General features: G+C 40.0%; 1 protein-coding gene across 27 annotated transcripts in view; it reads right to left on the bottom strand.

Annotated features, from left to right (window-relative positions):
* Positions 1-15,382, bottom strand: part of LOC144591791 (receptor-type tyrosine-protein phosphatase delta-like) — a 1,768,335-nt gene that overhangs the window by 1,381,238 nt on the left and 371,715 nt on the right. The gene's annotated exons all lie outside the window — the stretch shown is intronic.

The following is a 15,382-nucleotide window of genomic DNA, read 5'->3' as shown; positions in this document are numbered from 1 at the left end:
AAAAACTTTTTCAGTCAGAGAGTTGTGAATCTGTGGAATTCTCTGCCTCAGAAGGCAGTGGAGGCCAATTCTCTGAATGCATTCAAGAGAGAGCTGGATAGAGCTCTTAAGGATAGCGGAGTCAGGGGGTATGGGTAGAAGGCAGTAACGGGGTACTGATTGAGTTGAAAAGAGAAATGATCAACTTGGATCGCCAAAACAGAACTTCTCATCGATCAATCCAGATGTTGGCTGTTGCTTGGAAGTAACAACAACATCTTCTTCAATTTTAAAGACAGAAAGCAATGTTTCATTCCGTACTCCACTTAACCCTATTGATTCTGTCAGAATCATTTCACATCCTGGGACATTTTCAGTCAATGAGAATTAATTAGTCACAACTGCTTGTTTAATTAGAGGGAATAGGGGCTCAAATTAGTGAAATGTTACAGGCTGATATATAAAAACAAAATTGAAATTACTAATGTATGGAGAATACATCCAACAGAGCAGCAATTTTAAAAAACAAGGAATTCTTTAAGAAACAACCAAACATTTGAATTTGAAATGTTGTCGGTCTCTTTCCATGAATGCATCATGTTTAATGGCTTTCCTCATCTACAATCATCCCACAATATTGTATTGTGTTGACCCAGGTAAGTTAAGTCTCAGACTTGTACATGTTCACTGGAAGAAGGTCGGGATGAGGTGTTGGCACACCTGCCACTCTGCCTTATGGGAGTGAGGAGGGAGCTGCGAGTGAGGTGGACCATTGAGATCGAGGTGGACCGTCGAGAACGAGGTGGACCATCGAGAACGAGGTGGACCATCGTCAGTGAATTGGACCGCAGAGAGCATCAATAATGAGGTGGATCGCCAAAATCGTAGGGGGACCAGCACCACCATGAGTGGGGTGGGGACCTGCGCTGCCAGGTGCTACCTTGTGGGGGGGGGGGTGCTCAGAGCGAAGGGAGGACCCAGTGAGGGACAGCCGAGAACGAAGGGGGGAACTAGCGGGGGCGCGAGAACGATGGGCGAACCGGGGAGAGGCTGCCTGCTGCCACGTGCAGTGACAGGCCTGGCTCGCTCCTGCGTGCAGAGGATACAACTGTTTGAGGAACTTTTGTAACTTTGTTGGCTCCAGAAAGGTGGCAACTTTTGTGTGCTGCCTAATTGAGGTCTGCTGTATGATTTTACCGGGTTGTATGCAAAACAAAGCATTTCATTGCACATGTGACATTAAAGTATCATTAAATCATTGAATTGAATTATCACAGGAACATGGGAAGTGAAGTGGTGGAACCTGAGGGCACTGAAATTCCCAAATATCACGCTAGGCACTTCATCTCTCCCATGACATGCAGTTCAAAATTATGTGCCATTTAACTGAAATACAGTAAAATATGAAAACATGACAGAAAATCAGGGACAGCTGCAAATTGCACAAAACCTGAAATGTTCCTCTTGGCTGTTGGAGGAAGGAATATTATGGACATAGAGAGTCGCATCCTATGAATCACTTGCATCAAATGGTCCGATGCCACTTGTGGTCACTCATGCTGAAGTGATTCTTGCCGGTGCTTGTTAGGCCTGAAGAAGGATCTCGACTTGAAACGTCACCCATTCCTTCTCTCCAGAGATGCTGCCTGTCCTGCTGAGTTACTCCAGCTTTTTGTGTCTATCTTAGTATTGTTCAAAGTGTACGTACCCTATTTGTCATTGTCCAGAAAACGCATTGTTAAAACTCGGTTCAAACAGCTCCTATGTAAGTGACACACTTACTCTGGCCTTACCTTTGGATGTAGTTCAACTGCAGAAAGATGTGATTAGTGAAGATGAGGAAAAATGTTGGCATGGGTGTGATTGGTCAAAGGACCCATTTCTTTTTTTGGGCTAGATGACCAGGGTACCCAAACCCTCCTCCCCTGTTTTCCATGATTCACCACCTTTCAGCTCTCAACCCTCACCTGGAGCTATCCGCCCAACAACCTGAACTCAAAGACACAAGGAATTGCAGATGCTGAAATCCTGAGTAAATCACAAAGTTCTGGATTAACACAGTGAGTCAGGCAGCATCTGCGGAGGAATTGGAATGGCAACATTTCAGGTCTCCTTTGCCTCTCTGGCCTTCATCACATACTCCATCCATCTGCCAATCAAAACCCCTTGTACCTGCATCCGCCTATTATTTGCCACAAGGTTGAGCTTTTTAAAACCAATTTTTTCCCTTAATTTTATTATTCCCTAGTTATAAACAAGGCCTCCCAGAATACATTAGTTAGGCGAGATGATTAGACATTTTACTAAGATTTTTTTTACAGCTGCTGAAAAGTATCAACAATGGCATTTGCACTGCCCTCACTACAATCAGTCTATTAAAGAGACCTGACCCAAAACATCACCTTACCCATTATTTTCAGGGAAGCTAACTGATCCATTGAGTTACTCCAGCACTTTGTGTTTTAACTGAATATAGATTTGCAGGCTCACTTTCATCCATCCATTCAGTGATCAATTGATCTGACCCGACTACCAATGCCCATATGGACCAAGGTTCCCTAACTAATGAAGCAACCACATCAAACACCAATTCATCCATAGGTGACTCTCACCTTGACATCCCTAATTATGCTAATTCTAATCGGCCTTGCCCTCCTCATCCACTTTCTCCACACATCAATCCCAGTTCTGATTCCCACATCTTTCACTTGTGAGGCACTGATTGCCCACCTCACCCTGATCCCAATTTTCTCTCCATCCTTGATTCATCTGTGTTATGCATCCATTCTATACCTTGCCTGGGCTTTCCTCCATTTCCTTCACGTTATTTGCAATACTGGCACAGACACAGGGAAGGTCATTCCCACTGTTGAGTATCAACAATATCGAGGGCTTCAAGCACTATTGAATTACCGAGAGTTCACAAAACAAATTGGCCTATTTCAAAAAATCCAGGTCCTTATTTGTCAATGCAAACTGCCATCAATGTGCTATCTGAGCTTTGGAGGTTGCTGGGTAATGACAGCAAATCAGATGTTTGACAGGCATAAAGGAGAGACACATATTCGCCCACTGCTTCACACATTCACAGCAAGATTAGCTTTGTGAGGCGTGAAGTGATGTATCTTCTTGCAAAAGAGATTCTTTTTATTGTTGAAGAACAATTGAACAAAAATAATCTGTGTCACATTCTGTTTTTAAAATGTAAACCTTTCCAATTATTTTTTTACACACCCGCCCACATGTACACACTCATGAGCAAACATAGCCAAGTTTAGAGGGTATGGAAATCTGTTGTTATTATTGCCTCTTGGGCAGCTTGATTTACTGTTTATTAGTTCATTACTTTTTCTTTGAAGATCACTGACTGCTTCTTCAAAGGGAAATTTCCAGAGACAAAGTTGAGCATTACATGACAGGGCTCCGTAGTTTGGAGCTGATCGGCAGCGTATTTTGTGAATAGCTGGAGGAGAAAGAGGCAAGTTTAGTTTGCAACATTACATCTCCATCTGGACTTTTATCACAGATGACTAGTTGAGAACGATAGTCACCTGTGTTGAAAGGAGGAAAATCCAATTTAAAAAGGGAACAGAAAATAAGGGGAGAGGGAGAGTTAGAGGTTTTCTTCTGTGACCTGAAAGAAGATCAAATTGAGGCTCAAGAACCTTTAGCTGAAATAAAGGTGGCAAGGGGAGAAGCTGGGGAGGGGTGGGGAGAGGTTAAGTACTAAACTTTAGAGGAAGATCAAAGTTACACTGAAACTGTGATGTGATATGGCCTGAGAGTAAACAGAAAATGAAGTTAAAATCAAAGTCTATGGTATTATTTAGAATTCATGGAGAGATTCAACCACATCCCAAAGCTTTACTTCTGTTTAGACCTCAACGAGAGACAACTGTTTATGCTTCAACCTCATCATGAAGAATGCCTTGAGCAATGAGATAAATCGCCCTCCAGAATATTCTGAAGGGGAGTCATCCTACAGAACGAGTTGGCTCAAATGATCACATGAAAAAATATTGCAATATATCCAGGAAGATATATTCCTGACTGTTAATCTTATGAAAGTGTGCACAAGGTCAGAGGTGTACCCACTGGGAATAAATATCAATTACTTGTGTGCGTGTGTGTGTGAATTTCCTTTGATTTACCATCATTCATTTCAAGGGATAGGAATGACGGGTGAGACCTCGTGCACATATTTCACATCACAGCAGCTTTTGGTCTAGTTTGATTAAAATCCCCCTGTCGTCTACCAATTTACAGCTATGATCAGGTCATGGTCAGCATCATTTGGTTACGGTAAAAGTTTTCCATAAACATAACACTCCAAATAGTCAATTGTATACTTTGCTAATAATAGGTAGCAGATCAATGGGAAGATGTTCCAGGAATGAACGAGGGACACAATGGCAATGTCTATCTCCCATCTCCAAATTCAATAGAGCCACAGATCATATCATCATATCATATCATATATATACAGCCGGAAACAGGCCTTTTCGGCCCACCAAGTCCGTGCCGCCCAGTGATCCCCGTACATTAACACTATCCTACACCCACTAGGGACAATTTTTACATTTACCCAGCCAATTAACCTACATACCTGTACGTCTTTGGAGATGGCTGGAACTCTTAAAATCAGAAAAGGTGCACAATTTTAAACAGGTTAAATGCTTTACAGACTTAACCCATCATTAAAAGGCAAATGGTGAATGGCCTCACACGCTTTTCATATTCATCAACCCTGGGATATCCACCATTGCACTTGTCTTCTGCAGTGATGCAGCTCCCAAAATCTTCAGGGCTTCACTGTGGTGATCAGTCTGCCCGATACAGTCAGAATCACTGCGAAAAGCAGTGGATTAGCTGTCAATACCTGTAATCCAGTCTGAAGGTTCAGACCAAAAACATCACCTATTCCTTTTCTCCAGAGATGCGGCCTGACCCGCTGAGTTACTGTAGCATTTTGTGTCCATCTGCCAGGTATAGCAGTTCATTTTAGGTCTCAGATAATTCAAGCTAAGGCTTCACCAAGAACCTTGCTGATGGATTTCTGAACCGTGCGCCTCTGACATTCCAAAACAGCAGAAAAAATATTATTTTAAATAACGAAATACAGGCAGTGTAAGTAAATTCAGAAAATAAATCAATGTTATTTAAAATAAAGTTCACAGGTGCAGACTTGAATTGTTTTCTCTGGAATGACGGAGATCGTGAGGAGACCTGATGGAAGTGTATAAAATTAGTTGAGGCATTGGTATCAGATGGTCAGAACCTTTTTCTCAGTGTGAAAAAATCAAATTTAAAGGAGACATGCAGGGCAAGTTTTTTTCTACACAGGAGGTGATGAGTGCTTGGTATGCATTGTCGGGGGTGGTGATTGAGGCCCATACGATGAGTGACATTGAAGAGACCATCAGATAGGCATAAAGATATGGTAGGATATGGATTAGATAAGAGTTTGTGTTGACATCATGGTCAGCACTGACACTGTGGGCCACAGTGTCTGTTCTTGTGTTAAACTGTTCTAGATTATATGTTCGATCAGTAACGAGAACAACTCTAAACTGCTTGAAACACGAGTATTTTATTCTGCTCACTCTCCCAGTGCTCAGCGGCAAATTATACCAAATGGCAGAAGAAAAATAATGTTAATTGAGGTACTGTCACGTTTGTTGAAACATCGCAGCTGCATTTGGTGAGAAACAGCAATGGCAGAAGCGAATAACAGCTATAAATATGATTTTATCTGATTAAAAATTGCTTTGCTTAATTGGAAGTCCAGTAGAGACTGCTGAAAGAGCTGATGAAATATTTCATTAATATAAACTCCAATAACATGCAAAACAGCTGTGCCAATTGGATTTTATTTTGAAATCCTTACCGTTTGAACTTGGTGGTAAAAATTCTAGTATCTGGCATCGGCTGCAGAGATCCAAATTAAAACAAAACTCACAAATTAATTAGAAATTAATTTCCCTGAAGTCAAACTCCAAAAGTGAATAGTGAAAATTGGAGAAAGTATCTGTTTGTGCTGAAGGCAGGCATACTTCCAAACTGTGAAATATGTGTCGGATTTCTATAAATTATAAAATAAAATATAAGGTGGCTTATTTCGGTGATCACAGTCTTCAGGATGCAATACTGAATAAAATAACAAAAAAATTCAAAAGCGAATAAAATTAATTATGAGGTGGATTCAGCTGAGGAGACTCAGATGAATCCTAATTGAAAAACTGGATTATATCCACTAATACCTTTTCCATAATCCTTTTCAGAATTTATACCTGAATTTGATAAAAGTTGAGTTCTAGAAATCAACTAATATGTGATTCACCATGTTTAAAAAAAAAAAAATGACTGTTAGGATTCTTGGATCAGTAAGAATTAGGCCAACCTGGGTAAAACAAAAAGAGTCCTATATTGCTGAGTGCATTTTTTTTGTTTAATAAAGTCCCCAAGGACTTAATAGAATTCATTACTCACGCTGGCTGTCACACCAAGCTGAATGTGTCATCATCTGCTGAGGCACAATCCTTTGCAGTGCAGTTTTCTTTTTTTTTGTGAGAAATTAACGGAGGTAAATGTGCATTTGCAGCAATAATTGTGGCAGCAATTATATCATTCTCCATCGATTGTACCATTTCATTCTTCACAGCAGAAGAATGCAGGGAATTACTCATCAAAAATATCCTGAATGATTACGAAATGTATTTGGAAGGATTCCAAATTGTCATCAATTTAAAGGTTCTTATTGTGGTGAGAGGCTTGAAGTGATCAAATCTACCTTTGTGTTATTGGAGCTGATCACCTGCTAAGATATGTCACTGACAGGGCTATTTCCGAGCAAATGCCATCGCACAACATTCCTCTCCAGAGAGAGTCACCCTCAGGAAGTAATTATTGCACATCACATCCATTGGAAACCCTCACTGGCATTGTTTATTTCATATGAATTCCAACTGAAATGCCACTTTTCACAATTTTCACAATTTTACAGTTTGGATTCACTCACAATGACAGGGAAAAAGTTATTCAGTATTTCACAAATCTCAATTCCCGCTGCACCCCGATATCGACACTCAATGTGATGCATCGGCACACATGTGCTCTTGACTGCCCTCTCCAAACAGTGCTAACTCACTGTCCTTCAAAGTCATCCAGACCAACAATTCCACTTCATTCTTTACTGCATTTAATTTTTCAGCAAAATACTTATTTTTCCTTTCGGGCATTAAAGGATGCAAGGTTCTCCCCTGGATCTTTCTATTTCCTTCACTTTCCTTTGACCATTCTCTCCACCACCCAAGTCTTATACCTTGCTACATTTTTACTAACCCTTCTGGTCTTCCCATTTCGAAATATCAAAACACAGGGTCAATATAATTGAATGCATGATGGTCAGCACTGACTTGAAGGTCGATGGGTCTTCATGCTGTATCATTCTTTGGCTCATATCTTCTGTAATTAACAACCTTTCAGCAAGCACCACTAGCATTTGTATCATTCTGTCTCCCTTGGTCTTCATTAACATTCTCTTCATTCTCTTCTCATTCTCCGCATTTGAAACATGCTTCTCCCGATTACGTAATGGCTCATTGGCCCAAAACATTTTTGGTTTCCACACAAATGCTTCCTGAGCTGTGATAATCTTGAGCAATTTTTGATTTATTTGAGATTTCCTGCATCAGCAGTTTAGTTTTGTTTCTATTGCTCGAAAAATCTTCATTGCATCCAACTGGGGAGTGTGAACTTCCACAGGATTATCAGTTTTCCGGCTGGGAAATCTACACACTGGATACATGCTGGATTAACCTCAGGCAATACAGGGCATTAGGGCAGCACTGGTAGAGCTGCTGACTCACAGAAACCTGGGTTTGATCCTGACCTGGGGTGCTCTCTGTGTGGAGTTTGCACATTCTCCCTGTGACCGCATGGCTTTCCTCCAGGTGCTCTGGTTTCTTCCCACATCGTCCCAAAGACGAATGGGTTTGTAGGTGAATTGGCATCAGTAAATTGCTCCTGGTGTACAGTCAGATGAGACATTGTGATTGTATCGAACTAGTGTAAATGGGTGTTCGATGGTTGGCATGGATATTGATGGGCTGAAGGGCCTGTTTCCATGCTGTAGTCTCGAAACACGACTCACTTGGCAGAGGTAGATATGCCCATTGAAATCAATGGGTAAAAACGCCTATTGGAATAATTGCGTGGAGGTTTTTCTTTGGTTTTCGCATTTTTGTGAGAGAATGCGCTTGTTTTAAATGTTATAATTGGGGGGTTTTTAACTCAACATTATTTTTTCACTGATCCCCGAGTGTTTTTGTACCTCAGCGATTGCCATTACCAGACATTAAATTTAGAAGCATTTAGGATAGATGTTGAACCTATTGGTGATGCCTCACCAGCTGCATAACCTGTTGTGACAGTACATCTGGTCACTAGTCCTGCGAGGCCTTTCCGGTCTGTGAGCTAAAGTCGCAGCAGATGATGAAGCCACGATTAAATAATTCAATTTCAGGAACGCAGTCAAGACACATCAAAAATGTTGTGCAAGGAAAGGCAACTTTGCCTGCTTCACCTTCAATTTTTAATTAGGCTGTTATTAGCACAATCCTCTATGCCATCTATAACTCTGCTATTTCAAACAAAATGCGATGCTTGTAGCATTAACAAATTTAAGGTCAATATTCACCATTGTTCCCTATTAAATACCAGACGGAACCTTGCCTCTGAAACCCAGAATAAGAATTTGATTCAAGACTGAAGCACTCTCAGATCTGATACATAGAACAGCACAGCACAAGAACAGATTCATTGACCCACAATATCTGTGCTGATCAGCATGCCAAGACCAACTCTAATGAAGAGATTGTTTTACCATTTATCTTCTTCTTCGTATTCCTCCTATATGAGCCAACAGAAAACAGACCCATTGGTCTCTCACACCTAGTTTCATGTTTTGAATGGGATCGTGTATTCTGTGTATCTGCTTTATCTTCAACTAAAGCTTTCATAAAATAGAGGTTAAATCATCCAAAACTCTCAACGGTTACATTTTGTGACATTTGAGAAGCTTCCATTGAGCAGTCTCATGAGGTGTACAATATTATTGGGCTATATCATTTTTTATATGTTTTGAACTTCTTTTTTTTGTTTGTTTATTATGTTATTTATTGAGTACTATGGTAACAAACCTGTTATGCTGCTGTGACTAAGAATTTAATTGTTCTGTTTCGGAACATCTAACAATTAAACACTCTTGACTCTTGACAAGGCTTGAGTTTCTATCTAACCATATATCAGTGAAATTTAGAAGACTAAAAATGGGCCTGTTGTCCCTGGGGTGAAGGGGCATGATTTAACAATATAAAATTACGATGGGTAAACTGCAGAGGAGGAAATAGGAAAGAGATGGGCAGAAGAGTGGGATGTTACTTTTTCCCCATATCAGTAATAGATTAAACTAAGAGACAGAGATCAAGTGACTCCTTTTGAGTAAGGAAATGTTTTCTCATTTCTTTGCTGAATGGCCAGCCTTTCATTTTGAGACAGTGACTGCTGGCTTAAAATGCCCAAGTACCTTTTCTGCTCTCATTGGATCAAGGTCTAGGAGAATTTTGAATGCTTCTATGAAACCATCTCTCACTCTTATGAGCACTTCTGAGAGTGTGCTTTTCCTCTCCTTATCGGATAATCCCTCTAATCCAGGGGTCACTCTGGTAAATCTCCATTGCACTCCTCTGTGGATGACCAGGCATGTATGAAATATTATAGGTGAAGACCAACGAGGATCTTACATCATCACTGAAAGACACATTTACTCTTGTGCTCAAATGTTGTGACAATGAGGGCTATCATTCAATTGTTTCCTATTTGCATTGCATGTGTTACCTATGTTTTAACTGGGTTTTAAACATAAGAATTACAGTACAAGTCATTGATGAGGCCACATTTAGAGTATTGTTCAGTTTTGGTCACTCTGTTATAGGAATGATGTTAAGCTAGAAAAGGTGCAGAGAAGATTTACGAGGATATTGCCAGGACTCAAGGGCATGAGCTATAGGGAGAGGTTGAGCAGGCTAGGACTTTATTTCTCGGAGTGCAGTATGATAAGGGGTGATCTTATAGAGGTGTAAAAGATCCTGAGAGGAATAGAGTAAATGCACAGAGTCTTTTACCCAGATTAGGGGAATCAAAAACCAAAGGTTTGATGTGAAGGGAAAACGATTTAATGGGAACCTGTGGGGCAACATTTTTCACGTAGAGGGTGAATGACCTACTAGAGGAGGTAGTTGAGGCACCTACTATCACAACATTAAAAAAAATATGGATAGGTACGTGAATAGGATAGGTTTAGATGGATATCGGCCAAATGCAGGCAGGTGGGATTAGTGTTGATGGGGCACATTGGTCAGCATGGGCAAGATGGGCCAAAGGACCTGTTTCCACACAGTATGACTCCATGACCAAGAAAGAGGAGCATGTCTGCTTTGCCATTTTATTCGATAATGGCCCATACAGCCTTGACTTTAGCACAATTTTCCTGCTTTCTCCCGACACCCTTCATTTCCCATCTGATTCAATTGTCTATCAATCTCTCCCTGGAAAACATTCAATGAACATTTCCACAGCTATTTGGGAGAGAGAATTACAAAGAGAGACGAGATTACATCTAATCTCCATCCTAAATAGATGACTCATCATTCTGAAACTGTGCTGCCCTATTGCTGGATACTGCCACGCGGGAGAAATATTGTTTCAGCATGCACTTTTTTTTCGCTCCTCTCCCCTCAGGGAAAAGGTATAGAAGTGTGAAAACGCTCACCGCCAGATTCGGGGACAGTTTCTTCCCAGCTGTAATCAGGCAACTGAATCATCCTACCACAACCAGAGAGCAGTGCTGAACTACTATCTACCTCTGAGATGACCCTCGGACTTTCCTTGATCGGACGTTGCTGGCTTTACCTTGCACTAAACGTTATTCAACTTATTATATATCTCTACACTGTAAATATATCGATTGTAATCATGTATTGTCTTTCTGCTGACTGGTTAGCACGCAACAAAAGCTTTCACTGTACCTCGGTACAAAAACAATAAACTAAACTGAAACTGAACTGGACCTGTCAATTCCCCTCAGAGGTTCAAAGGTTTTAAGATCATATCTTAATTCTAATGATGGAAGGCCCAAAGTGTTCAAGCACTTTTCGAATATCAACCCTTTCATCCCAAGAATCAATCCTGTGAACCTCATTTCCACTAGATGATTTGTGCTCAACCAGATACTTCTTCTGAAGAAGGCTCTTGACCCAAAATGTCACCTTTTCCTTTTATCCAGAGATGCTGCCTGACCCGCTGAGTTACTCCAGCTTTTTGTGTCTAACTTCTTAAAAGCAGTCAATGTCCTGGCTTCAATGATTCTCTCAGGCAATGTTTGCCAGGTTCTCACATTCTTGGTGAAGAAACGTCGCAAAGTGTGAATGTTGAATTTTTAAATGCCTTCCATAAATCAAATGCACTACATCTACCAGTTCTCTTTTATCAACATTATTTGTGGTATTCTCAAAGAATTCCAATTTATTTATCAAACATAATCTCCCTTTCAATAAACCATGTCGACTGTTTGATTGCTAATGATTTTCTGAATATCCTGCTATTATTATATGATTTATCATGAATTCCAGCATTTTCCCAATGACAAATATTAAGCTAACTAACATATAGTTTTCTACTTTCTGTCTTTCGCCTTTTTGAATGGCAGTGATACATTTGTGGTCTTGTAGTCGTCTGGGATTTCTCCAGAATCCAGGGAGTTTTGATGAAATACACTGGGCGGCACAGTGGTCGATTTGCTGCCTTATAGCGCTAGAGACCCGGGTTCGAGCCTGACTACGGGTGCTGTCTGTACGGAGTTTGTATTTTCTCCCTGTGACCGCGTAGGTTTCCTCTGGGTGCTCTGGTTTCCTCCCACACTCCAAAGACGTACAGGTAGGTTCATTGCTTCGGCAAAAATTGTAAATTATCTTGGTGATCTCTGGATGGCATGGACCAGGCGAGCGAAGGGCCTGTTTCTACACTGTACCTCTGCAATCTCTTTCTTTGTTGTCCTTGGATATAGGGCATCAGATCCGGGGACTTGTCAACCTTCAACTCTGCGTAATAAGTACATGGCTCCTTGAACATAATACTCAGGTAACTCTAACTCCTCAAATCTGCATTTAGTTGTACAAACATGTACTAAGATCCAGCAAATAAATCAATTGGCGTTGCAAACAATGCTGTAGACTATAGTAGGAAACTGTAATTTCTTCATCCTATATATATATGCCTTTTCAAATGTTAAGCCTCCCATGTCAAATAACTCCATCTGAATTATTTCATCCATCAGTACCCACAACAGTCAATCCTGTATAACCTGCTCTCAAAAATTATTTGACTTTGCACTTCTCTGCTGGTGTTTTAAGCCTGACCACAGTCAACAATTTGTTTTTTTTAATGTTCAAATGTATTGGCATTATGTACATCTTCAGACTTTTTATGTATTGTTGCTTTCTTCTGTTCTGCATCCCCTCGTGGGACCTCAATAACCTCCTTTTCTCTCAGGAACATCTGAAGCTCAACATACAGAGAAAATAGCCAGAATTAATCCTACTTCTCTCGTTCACCAACACATCAAAAATGTTCACTGCCAGCCATGATCCACACTCTCTCCAGAAAACTTTGTTCTAGTTTCCTTTCCACTGCTGTTATCTTGCTATTTCTGTCTTTGTAATATTTCAAACTTGCCATTCCTACAATGTCTGTAAGTTCTCCTTCATTATTGTTCACTAAAGCAAATAACAAGGTCAAACTGCTCAGCAAACATCTTTTATTGATGGCAAACAACTTGCAACTTACTGCATTAATGTATGCAACAGAACAAACCGATGTAAACCATACGGTACACATGCTTTTTAAAAGTATATCAACACTTAATATGCACTACGCTAATTCTTCTGGAAATATATTCTCGAATGTATAACGTTTCTTGCACACGGGAGGATAAATGGATAATCAAAAAATCCTGGAACTTCTCAATAAATTATCTGTGGCAAAAGAAAGAGGGTGAATATATTAGTTCAATGATCTTCAGAACTGGAATATGTTTTAGATTTTAAGCAACTGTAGATAAGTACTGTAAATCTATTCAAAACAAGCTCTGTGTCATTGCCTTGCTTGATAATATCTGCTTCCGACCTTGCTTCTCAACCAAGAAACAATGTTGTGCATTATCTGAAAATCAGGCTTTTTTTCCCCATTATGAAATTAATCTACAACTTGGAGATTCAAGTTTCACAAATAATATTTCTGGGTCTTCAAGACACAGGGCACTCCTTTTAAAGATCAACAATATGCTACCATTGATTCATCTTCAAAAAGGCATGTTTTCAAATCATTTAGGATTTCCATTGTACAGGGATCTTTTTGATGAACAAACTGCAAAAAAAAATTCCAACCTCTAACCTCTATGTACACCATACTATTTATAGAGGAGAATCTAAAATTTATCAGTGCGGCAATATGTCGTCTTCTGACATAGCAATCAACTGTAACTTATCAGGTATGGTGTCTGTTGATTTCTGGACTGTTTTGCAGTTTCAGGAAGGGTGCAAAGTAAAGCAATGAGCATCACTGTCATTTCTAACATCTGCACCATAGTTATTGATTTTTCTTCACTGTAAAGATCTGGTTGCTAATTGTCTTACATTGAGAGAAACACCTCCCAAGGGAGGTCACAGGTGTCAGCCATGTTTAGTTGAAAAGTTTTGCTCAAGAATAGTTGTTAACTTAAATCTACCCCAATCATTTCTAAAATGATACAAAGTAGGAATGAAAATATTTTTAAAGTACTCAAAGTATTAACCTTTACAAAATAGCCACTCCTTTACTAAGAGTAAAAATGTATTTTTATTAATTGTAGCATAATCATGATGTTGTGTAGACTTATTAATTTTAGCTGCATAGATATTTATTTGCCTGAGATAAACACAAAATGCTGGAGTAACTCAGTAGTTCAGGCACCATTTCTGGAGAAAAGTAATAGGTGACGTTTTGGGTCAGAACCATTCTTCAGACTTTTTGGTCTGAAGAAGGGTTCCAACCTAAAACGTCATCTATTGGTTTTCTGCAGAGATGCTGCCTGAACCGCTGAGTTACTCCGGCATTTCGTGTTTATATTCGGTATAAACAGGCATCTGCAGTTCCTTCCCACGCTATTTGTTTGCCCTAGTTTTGTAACCCTTTTACTCCACTTAGATTTACTCTCAAGCAATTGTTACTCCTCTTTTTTTCTGAGGACAAAATCAATGCTCAAAATGGGGCCACAGCTTCAGGTAAAATCCCTTCTCCATTTATCATGATGATACAGATGCCAGAGGCTGTGTAGTTACACAGAGCCTTAGGGATGCTGAAGTTTGAGAGAGCCTTCAGGGTTTTAAAATATGCAGAGCAAGAGAAACATGAACATTTGTGAAGCTAAGCAGCTGAACATCAGAGAAAAAGTAATAGTTGGAGTTCTTGATTATTTCAAGGCAGTATTCCACCAGGTAGGCACAAAGGACAAGCAGCAAAATAGAGATGGGAAAGTGGTTCTATGCCAGAACAAACTTATTGGAAATGGAGTTTGTGAATGGTTATCATGGGCCAATCGTCAAGTTCTCATTATGTTGTTACAGGTTGCGTTCACGTTAATTGTCCTAAACTGCTTCATCATTGGCCTTCGTAATGTCTAATAGTTAATTAAACTATATTTAAAACTCCTTAAATAATGAACCTGGACCTTCATAACACCCGGGCTTGAATTGAGAATGACCCAGCTGTCTTAGTTTGACCTTGCACGTCACTACATGGCTCATGCATTCTATTGTCCCCATCTCAAAGACCATCAAAGACTGTCCCATTTAAATGATTAACCTGCAGTTCATAACAGTCTGTGACTGGACAGAAGCTGGATACTAAGTGATGACTGATACAGCACCTGATCGTGCTAAAACCTCTCTGAGAGGTTGAAGCAAACGTTGGATGGAATACTTATCATTTTTCTGGATATCTGCAGCTGAAGCAACTAAGTTATTCTTAGAATTCATGCTGCCATCTACAGTGTACTTGTAGATTCACCATGGAGTGGAGATACACCTTCTTCAACCCTGGAGTACCCTTGTTGTCATACAGGATAAACTGAGACAATCGGCAAATATATGCCCTTTCAATCAAGTTCCATCATCTGGTTGTTGGGCAGAAATATTTTGGAATTCTCCAGTTAAAATTATTGTAGGGTTACCATCATTGGAGATGGGTTTTTTTCTGTGTGAAAGTTTATATGGTTCACTTGTTGTCCTAAGATGACCAAGCCTACTGA

The sequence above is a fragment of the Rhinoraja longicauda genome, chromosome 3, assembly GCF_053455715.1.
Source record: "Rhinoraja longicauda isolate Sanriku21f chromosome 3, sRhiLon1.1, whole genome shotgun sequence".
NCBI classification, from domain to species: Eukaryota; Metazoa; Chordata; class Chondrichthyes; order Rajiformes; family Arhynchobatidae; genus Rhinoraja; species Rhinoraja longicauda.
Note: the sequence above shows the minus strand (reverse complement) of the source record. Positions and strands in the feature narration are given on the sequence as shown.